We start from the raw sequence: 8,366 nt of genomic DNA on the forward strand, positions 1-8,366 counted from the left end.
TATCCTGCATTCTGTAAAGTCACTCAAGAGAAGTGGCGCTAACAGAGCGCCCCCACGTAATACGTTAGGTCTACCGGGAGGGGCCTATGGCAGGCCAAAAGTGCCAAAAACTCTCAATAGCAATCGCCGACACAATATTTTGTATTACAGAGACAATCAAACTGTACACCATATCAGATACAGCTAAAGAACGATACATATAACAGTATACACATAGATGAATGTGCAATAAGTACTACACTACTATTGAGTAAAAAATATTGAGATGCCTCTTGTTTTATAGCCCATTGAACTACGGTGTAGCCACAAATAATATTAAGGGGATGAGGATATGTGCTAATTTTACATGATCTGTAAAATTATGTCGATAAGTGCAACACGATATTGCATTCTGGTCAGATACCAAACTGTAGAAGAAGCTGTGATGATATTAATTTCACCCAATTATGTCACAATCTATCACCAATACATATGCCATATTAGGAATATAGGCATAGAGAATAAAATATCTTGACAGTTAAAATATTTGACATAACATAGAAGTAGAGAAATCTGAGAAATGTCTTTATTTCTCACTATCAGTTGGCAGCAAAAAATAAAAATAAATAAAAAATGAAAAAGCTGCTCCACAACTACTTTACACCACTTTACTTTATCACATCAAATCAAAAGACATTTTATTAGGACTAGTTTGCTCTGATACAATGTTGCTAATTCAAATTCAGACATTTGCTGTTTTTTTTTATCATGATCTTTATGAAGATGATTGTTATTTGTTTAGATAGCAATGCATTATGTGGACACTAACACCCTCTGGTCAGTTATACCAAGAACAAAGCTGGATTTACCAGATAAGTAAAAACAAATGGAAGAAGCATTCAGTCTTGTTCCCTGTGCACTTAGTCTTTGTTGGGCTTTGTTCTTTATTATTAATAAGTAAAATCAATGAATTACTTCATCCAAGACATTATTATAGTAGTGACTGTAAGATACTCTGAGTTGCTCAAATATTCTGCATGAGAAAATACAAAATAGCTGTGTTCATCAATTAAAAAGTTTCATATTCTGTAATTAATTATGATTAATCGCAAGTTAAAATGCTAGATAGCATGGCCTTCAATTTTTGGGCAGAAGAACTAATTAACGTGTGGTCTGCCTAACAAACAAACAAAACTTTTTATGAGACTAAATAGATGGCTCAGTCATTGGGCTGGACTAAGCTGGCTAAGAAAGGAGTAGCTGTGTGTGAGAGAGAGAGAGAGAGAGAGAGAGAGAGAGAGAGAGAGAGAAAGTATGTGTTAGTTAGTTATAAGATTTAATTTATATTTCAGCATAAATAAAACAATCTACCCAATCAGCTCCATAGTAGCAAAGCTGTGTTTAGCTAGACAGTCAGATAGACACTTTATTGATTCTGAAGGACATTTAGCAGAGAGTTACAGCACAGTAATACAACAATAACAATAAATAGAATAAAAAACATTTGAACCTAACCAGAGATGAAAAACAGTGCAGTAATAAAGAATAAGAAAGAAATGAAAAATGTGCAAGGGGAGTGGGTATCAGCAGATAAAATACAATACTGAATAACCATCGCTAAATAAAACTGCTAATACATCACTAGGCTCTGTAAAGAGAGTGACCTATGGGAGGAGGTCACTTATATGGGAGTGTGTAAGATGAACTTGGTAAAATTATTAATTTGCATAAAAAGGTTATACACATTAAAGGTTGCAGATTAATCATGTGCGTTAATGCTTAGGCTTTGAACATTAGAGCGCATGACTTGTGAATGAGCTCCTCACTGAGGCCAGCAGAGGGAGACATTACAATGAGGCACTCGCTGACATTTGGCTGACCATTGTCTGTTTCTAAGTAGCCAACAATTACTCTTTACCACGAAAAAAAGTCAACTGACGTATCTCTGAATGTCGGATGCCTGGTGTTCAAGTACCGTATTAATTTTGACATGTTTTAAACTGTCATTTGCAGTCAAGTACCTCTGAACATACAACACACTGTTGGTATTGCTCTTTTTTAGTATGATGCATGTAAACCCATATTTTAGTACCTTTCATCATATTTTCTGTGGTTCGATGCAACCAGGCCTTTGGATTTCACATATAGCTTTCTCTGTCATAATAGCCCTGTGCTTGATGAGGATGACTCGCCCCACAACTTGACAATCCCCGTCTTAGTAGATTCATGATAGACTCATAAATTTTAATTAGAATGGAGATAAATACAAACATTGAGATGTATTTAGTTCATACAACCTGCAATTGGCAAAAAGGCATTGTGGTGGATAGGATGCTAGCTTGCAATTGGACACTGAAGAGTCTGTGACTCTTGTGTCTAAGAAAATAGCAAGATGCACGCACACGTTACATCTCAAAACATGCCTTTTCCATACATAGTAGTAATAATAAATGCAACACATGGAAAAATTCATGAACGATTTCATCAATGACTACATTCATTAGCATATAGGTTTCTTTTTGGAGACGATTGGAAAATAAAGAACCGTTATACTTTTAAATGTTTATTCTTTCTTCTCAGAAGGGCTATTGCAGGGGGTACACAGTTTTCCCTTTTTTAACAAAGATAAAACTAAGGCAAAATATGTTTGTGAAGTTGTATTTTATAGGGTTTTCTTTCATGTACATCATAAAAGTTCCACAGAAAGGTTGATTAACTGGGCTTAGTCCTGCAGACAATAAGACAAAAGGTTTTGATCTTGTAAAAGTGTTTGAATAAAAACCTTTTAAGAGGATTAACAGCCAATTGCTTGATCATTTTAACAGGCCTTTCATGTTGCATAACACTTGATATAGTTGTTTAAAAACACAAAAGCATGATTTATCTGATTACTTGATGTAAAAAATAAATAAATAAATAAATAAAGAATACTCAATTCCAAAAATATTTGATAGTTGCAGCCCTAGTTGGTGTGGCACAATGAAATCTGCACTACACCAATAGGAGTCCTTGGGCAAAACTAACACTACATCAGCCTAGCTCTGTAATAATGACCACCAGGTCATGCACATCGAGTGAAACAGAAAGCAAGTCCAGACAAATTGAAAAAAGGTGTTGGCCATGATCTCTAGAGATCTCCAATACTCATCACCGACCATAAAACACTCGATCACTATGGTCTGCATAAGTTCAAATTAATTGGTATAGCAGTGGTGATTTTGTATTTTACAACTGTAGTCACAAAGCAGCTTTATTTTTTTTTTTAAAGTAAATCGTTATTGTACTAAAAGAGGCTTGTACAGTACAACGAAACAGTAACTTAATCTGTCAAAGAAAGTGTAGGTGTTGTGTGATGTGTTGAGTACCCAGCAGAGATCCTCAGATAAGTGGACGCAGAGGAACTTGAAGCTGCTCACACCCTTCACCACCACATTCTTGATGCTCATGGGGGTGTGTGCACTTTGCTCCCACTCCTGAAGTCAACAATCAGTTCTTTGGTTTTGCTGACATTGAGGGAGAGGTTATCAGTGAACCACTCAAGGAGCTTTACTTTCTCTCTGTATGGTCCCTCATCATTGTTGCAGTCATAGGTATACAAAGTGTAGAGCATGGATAAGAGAATGCTGCTTTTTGTGCATCCAGCGCTAAATGTGAATGTGGGGGAGGCATGGTCACCCATTCTGACGGACTGGTCTGCCAGTGAGGAAGTCCGTGCTCCAGTTACAGTGTGTGACATTCCAAGAGTGTTGAGTTTGGAGACCAGTCTGATTATGGTGTTGTAGGCAGAGCTAAAGTCAATGGACTAGGTAAGTGCAACCATGCACAAGGCAGGGCAAAACAGACATAGGCCACGAAGGAAAAAAAGGGCAAGACAATTCCTAATGTAGGTTTATCACAGGCAAAAACAAACAATCTAAAATTAAGATCATTCTTTATGGCCAATGGAATTTATCCTCTGCATTGAACCCATCTGCATACACACAGCAATTAGGGGTTAGGAGGATGAGGTGCACAAGGGCTAAACAAAAAAATGCATAAAAAAGGAAGACGACCCGGGCCCCATTTAGAATTTTGGCAAACTCAGTCGGCATACCCAAAATGTAATAGCCTACACATTATTGTAATCATACCCTAGATTTAGTTTTGACAAAGGGTGTTACCATGAATAACATAGTAAAATATTCTTCTATTCAAAAACTTCTATTCTAAAACCTCAGCAATCTTGGACCATAACCTAATTCTATATAGCCCATATCTTAGCCATAATGTATGTACAGTGGTATGCAAAAACTAATTGATGATTTTCCTTTATAAATCATTGGTTGTTCGGATCAGCAATTTCAGTTAAATATATCATAGCAGACGAACAGTGATATTTGAGAAGTGAAATGAAGTTTATAGGATTTACAGAAAGTGTGCAATAATTATTTAAACAAAATTTAGGCAGCAAAACAATTGGAACCAATTGGCTAAAGCAAGAGCTCAGTTTAACCTGCATTATACAGATTATATAAAGAAACTTATTTTCTAATTTAGCAGAAGTACTAAGAACATGGGAATAGATCAAGTAGATTATTAGCTTATCAGTTAAAGGTGAATCAGAAAATAGTCTATAGAAGTTATTAGAATAGACAATGGTAACATTGCATATGACCCACATTTAATTCAAGCCAAGTCAAATTTATTTTTTTACAACTCGTCACAAATTTGCATAATTAGTAAAATACAGAAAAAAGAAATAACGCAAGACGACATGAAGGATCCAAGACCCCCCAGTGAGCAAGCCAACAGCGACAGTGGCAAGAAAAACTCCTTTAGAGCTAGAGGAAGAAACCTTGGGAGGAACCAAGACTCACAAGGGGTGTCATGATCCACACGGTCTGACACTGAGGGAGAACACTCGCAGGGGATGGACCAAAGCGAGACGTTTATTGATGAACAATAAACCGTAAAACAAACAGCAGCAATAACTACGTGGTGTAAAGCAGAACAGAAACAACTGTGACAACCAAAAGGGACAAAACAAAATAACACACCTGGGGCTGGTGAGGCACTAGGGCTGTACTAGCTGCCGGGGCTGAGCCTGAACCGCTATCCGGGAAACATGAACCACCAAGCCGAGCCTGGGGAAAACCCTGAACAGAGACAAACAAACAAAGTGCGCTAGTCAGGCGCGTTGAACTTACATGACTCGTGGGAGTAGGGGGTCTGCCGCCAAACCTAGACGACCGAACCGGAGAGTTTTGCCCTGCCTTGTGCATGGTTGCACTCACCTAGTCCATTGACTTTAGCTCTGCCTACAACACCATAATCAGACTGGTCTCCCCAAACCGGACCTTGAGAACAACACGGCCTAACTAGTTACCTACTAAGCTAAACTAGCTACGGCTGGAAGAGTCCTCTTAGATCCAGAAGAACTCACAGACAAGACCGGCGAATCTAGAGTATGCCAGGTTACTCTAGAGTATCCTGAGTGCATGGGGAGCACTAAGAGTAATTCTCGGCAACCTGCAGCTGCCACTCGCCCTACTTAAATACACCAGCCCACAGGTGTGACACATCAACCTAACGAGGAACGGGCATGAGACACAAATCACAAAACACAAGATGGCGACGGTGAATGTCAAACTAAGAGTCCTTGTCAGCACAAAAGTCCCGAACATAACATAACCATGAAGGGGGAGTTCATGATCGCCTGTGAGCCGCGTCCCGGGACCACCCCTGGGGCGGGCGCGGCGGCGCGGGCGTGACAAGGGGGACCCATACTCCTCTGGTCAGAACTATTTATAAATTATTGATAAAAGTTATAATCATAATATATTAATCATGGTGTAGTAGAACTTAATATAGTCATGGCAGTGATGGTCAGAGTAATAATAGTTAATAGTGGTAATATTAATAGTAGCAGATAGAGAGCCAGAAGGTAACATAGACATGGGAGCTACCTGAAACGCTTGCGTCCATCTGCTCCACCGTCCACAAACCTGAGTGATCGCATGCAAGCAGCAAGACGACAGCTCCGGCTTCTCAGTGTACTACAATTCCCTGTGTCTGCAAACCCCTGGACCTACAAGCTTTATCTAAGGGGAAACATTAATTACCAAAAGCTAAACTACACAGATTAGTTTTCATCTTAGATTTATAGATTGAGACTGTGTCTGAGTCCCGAACATTATCTGGAAGGTTATCCCAGAGTTGGGGGGCTTTATAAGAAAAGGCTCTTCCCCCTGCTGAGGTTTTCTGAATTTTGTGAACTACTAAGAAGCCAATACCCTGAGTACCCATCAAGTACTCTTGATGGTTTATAATATGTAATAAGATCCCGCAGGTAGTCAGGAGCGAGGTCATGTAGGGCTTTATATGTTAATAGAAGAATTTTGTATTCAATACGGAATTTAACTGGAAGCCAATGAAGTGCTGATAGAACTGGACTGATATGGTTCTAGTTTTAGTAAGGACCCTGGCTGCAGTATTTTGAACTAGCTGAGGTTTATTGGGGTTCCTGCTGGAACAACCTGATAAAAGTGCATTACAGTAATCTAGCCTTGAGGTAATAAAAGCATGTACTAGCTTTTCTGCACCCTGTAGAGATAAGGAGTTTGTTAGTTTGGCGATGTTCCTAAGCTCCATAAAGGCTGTCCTACTAATATTAGCTATATGTTGCTCAAATATTAGATCTGAATCGAATATGATGCCAAGATTTTTAGCTGCTAGACCAGGAATAAAGCATCAGCCAAGTCTAACATGAAGTCTGATAGTTTATTTCCAGTGTCATTTGGACCTAAAAGGAGGTTTTGTCACTGTTAATGAAACTTTCAGAGATTATTATAAAAAGAGTCTTGGTTCCTCACAAGGTTTCTTCCTCCAGCTCTGAAGGAGTTTTTCCTTGCCACTGTCACCTTTGGCTTGCTCACTTAAGTTGTTGATTACTTGTCTTTTTACTAATTACTGTTTGTGTAAAGCTGCTTTGTATTTGTATTTTGCTTAAAAATTTATTTGATTTGTTATGGAGATATTGGACAAAAACGTCCATATATCACCATGTTCATATCTTTTGAACCATAGTCCCGATCTGGTCCTAAATGACACTCAGGCTAATTTGTTAGGGACTTTAACATATCTAGCATCTTGCTGTTGTGAATATCTTCAGATGGTCCTTCACCTAAAATGTGGTATGACTCAGATATCAGACCTCTTTCCATTAGAGAAGCTCACCTTTGAAATTGATAACAGGCATCAAAGGTTTTGGGAAATCTAGTCATCAGTTGGGAGGATGCTAGATGATAAATAATCTTTGTCTGTATACTGTTTTGCTCTACTAAGAGCAGTTAGACATTAGCTATAGATAATATTCGAAACGGGTATCGGATAATTAGGCCGACCAATTGAACTGATCCTTTCACTTTAATTTGTTGGTGTGAGATTGTGCTTAATATTTACATGTTTGATTACTGCTTGTATGTTTGGCCAAGTTACTTATTTATTTTCAGGTTCAGCTGCTAGATTTTATTTTGAATTACTGTTTACACTAAATATTTAAAAATAAGATTGATTACTGTTTGTGTGTTTGACAAAGTGGAGCGACTTATTTTTTGGCTGATACATTTTAGTGACAAATAAATAGCAAATTAGTACATTTATATCTAATAATTAATTTGATATTTTGTTTCAGTAAAGTAATGTAAAAGTCAACCCTAATGTCTTAAGTCTCTACCACATGGTGAGGTATACGGTTTATTAATTCATTGGATTGGTATCGACTGATGTGCAAAGTTTATGTACCGGTTTTGGTACTGAAAAAGCCAGATCACTGCATCCCTTATTCTGATTTAGATATATGTTTATTTACAGGCAGTCAAATTAGGCACAAAAGCACAATAAACTAAATCTAATTTTGTATAAATCTAATCTTCATATAATCACTGTAACTCCAACTACAGCAATTTAAGCACACAGCTCAACTATCAGGCGACATTTGTTTTTAAGAGCATTAAACACAGCAGCCCAAAAGGCTGATATGTGATGGCTATGCCCTAACCTATGACATCTGAGACAGATACTGTCAACACCAGGATAGAAAGAAGTTACCCTAGCCGTACTCCAATGTATGTGATTGAGAACCTTAAATTGCAATTGACACAGTTGCCATTTGTGTTGTCATTAACTCTTTGTAAAGCACTACTACACATATCTTCAGAGAGATCTAGTTCTTTCTCCCATTATTCTATGTGCTATTCAATAGGCGTTTAAAATTAACCCTTTAATACTGGGTAAAATTTCGAATAAATCAGGAGATCAGGAATGTCACACTATGAGTCCAAGCAAAATGCTGGGCCTGAAAATACAGCCACAGATCTGACCAGCCAAGACTGTACGCAAGTCCTCAA

At 38.0% G+C, this 8,366-nt stretch overlaps 1 long non-coding RNA gene across 1 annotated transcript; it reads right to left on the bottom strand.

Annotated features, from left to right (window-relative positions):
* Nucleotides 1–1,361: 1,361 nt before the first annotated feature.
* LOC140559435 (uncharacterized) lies at nucleotides 1,362–5,531 on the bottom strand. Its single transcript, XR_011979889.1, has 2 exons — nucleotides 5,253–5,531; nucleotides 1,362–5,114 (listed from the first exon to the last, which is right to left on the bottom strand). It is a non-coding gene; the product is annotated as an uncharacterized lncRNA (long non-coding RNA).
* Between the last annotated feature and the right edge of the window lie 2,835 nt (nucleotides 5,532–8,366).

This window comes from Salminus brasiliensis, chromosome 7 (genome assembly GCF_030463535.1).
Source record: "Salminus brasiliensis chromosome 7, fSalBra1.hap2, whole genome shotgun sequence".
NCBI classification, from domain to species: Eukaryota; Metazoa; Chordata; class Actinopteri; order Characiformes; family Bryconidae; genus Salminus; species Salminus brasiliensis.